Genomic DNA, 2038 nt, shown 5'->3' on the forward strand with positions numbered 1-2038 from the left:
TTTCTTAAGACTTAACTCTGGTGAAAATGGCTTAATTGTTAAGAGTAGGACTCTTACAAGATTGATGATTTTAAAAAAATGTATTAAGAAATCAATGCTCTGTTATTGGGCATGTTTATTTTTATCTTTGATTAATTACTTTATCATTACAAAGAATGCAAACAACTCAACAAAGTATAAGGGAAGAATTAGGAAATAACCTCAAATCTTATACCATTGATAACATTATTACGCTATTCTCGGTGCACATATTGAGACAGAAGGGTAGAGAGGTAGAGAGGTACCTAACTAGATAGCACTAATTTTTTTTTTTCCAGGAGGCCAGGAAATATTTCATTGACAACCAGGGACACAGCCATAAGAGAGGGAAGCACACAGGACTGCAAACTAACACCCAATAGTCAGCAAGGGCCCTCTGGGCCAGGAATACTGAATCCTGGGGTCCTCACAGTCTCCCACCAGTAGACATACATTACTGGGCATCCAGGGGAGGGGGCAGTGGCTCTGGTGTCCCAGAGAGTAAGAGGATATATGATTCCTCATTATAAGCGACAGGGTAAGGAGGTAAAATGGAGGGTCCATCACTGCCTAAGACCAGCTCCTCCTCTCAGAGCCGACACCAGGTGAAGGACTGAACCACCTAAAATCTTGTAATCAGCTGCTGTCTTCTCATCGTTCATGTTTGCCACTGTAGACGAGCCTCTGCTGTTGTGGGGTGATTCCCTCTTTCTCCTCCACATGCTCCTTGATTCACTCCACCTTGTCTGTAGGTTCAATGTCAATCTCAGTCTCCTTTCCGGTCAGCGTCTTCACTTTTATTAGCATCTTCTTTCCAGTTTGGGGCTGCACACGGATAAATTGCTGCTCCTACCGCTCCGGTTGCTGCTGCCGCTCTCCCAGATAGCACTAATTTTATAAAATTGTATTATACTTTTTTTTTTTGAGACAGAGTCTCACACTGTCACCCAGGCTGGAGTGCAGTGGCATGGTCTCAGCTCACTGCAACATCCACCTCCCAGGTACAAGTGATTCTCCTGCCTCAGCTTCCCAAGTAGCTGGGACTACAGGTGCGCACCACCAGGCCCAGCTAATTTTTGTATTTTTAGTAGAGACAGGGTTTCACAGAGTTGGCCAGGATGGTCTCGATCTCTTGGCCTTGTGATCCACCCACCTCGGCTTCCCAAAGTGCTGGGATTACAGGTGTGTGCCACTGACGCCTGGCTTATACTTTTTAATATAAAGTGTTCAGTTTAATTTTGTCTATATTACAAAATCAAATTCACTAGAAAAAACTGAAATGAAAATAAATTTAACACAAGGAAAAGAAGTTGAAGGGAAAATGAAAACTGTTTATATATGTTCCTTCCTCACAAAAAAATTACAAAACCATAAAGAAAAAATTGAGAGGTTAGAGTCATTATCTTATTTAACCAACTTCAATTTTAGACTCCATTAATTGACATCCTGCTATAAAATGTATAGACATTAGAAGTTTTCTACCTTCTCTCACTTCTTTCTTTCTCTACATTCCAACTTTGTTAGTTACATTATTCTAAGTTTGCCAAGGGTTAAAACATTTACATTCAGTTCTATGATTGTAATCATCATAGTTGCTTATAATTAGAACTACATTAAGACAGATTCAGGGTTTACCACAAGCTTTACATCACTGCTTCTATATTACTACGTTCTTCATTTGGTTTTCCATAATTTTTCTTTTTGATATTTAAAGGTGTCTGCTTTGTGCCTTTAAATTAAATGCAACTTGGCTGGGTATAATATTCTTGGCTTATACTTTCTTTTCCCTAGAACTTTATAGCCATTATGTAATCATCTTTTGGCATGGAATATTATTGTGGAGACTTCTGAGGCCAGCCTGGTTCCCTCCCCACCCCCACCCCCAGCCTTGGGGGTTGATTTTTATGCAAAATATTTTAATTGTTAAAATTCAAAACCTTCACCAGAATATGGCTTGATGTTGAAAGCTGTATGTCAATTTTTCCTGAAAAACAGGTGTTCTTTCAGCATGTAAATTTAG

At 39.6% G+C, this 2038-nt stretch overlaps 1 pseudogene; it reads right to left on the reverse strand.

The window, feature by feature from the left end:
* Window positions 1–581: 581 nt before the first annotated feature.
* On the reverse strand, window positions 582–1016 carry LOC129012484 (NEDD8-like; annotated as a pseudogene).
* Between the last annotated feature and the right edge of the window lie 1022 nt (window positions 1017–2038).

Source organism: Pongo pygmaeus, chromosome 1, assembly GCF_028885625.2.
Source record: "Pongo pygmaeus isolate AG05252 chromosome 1, NHGRI_mPonPyg2-v2.0_pri, whole genome shotgun sequence".
Lineage (NCBI taxonomy): Eukaryota > Metazoa > Chordata > Mammalia > Primates > Hominidae > Pongo > Pongo pygmaeus.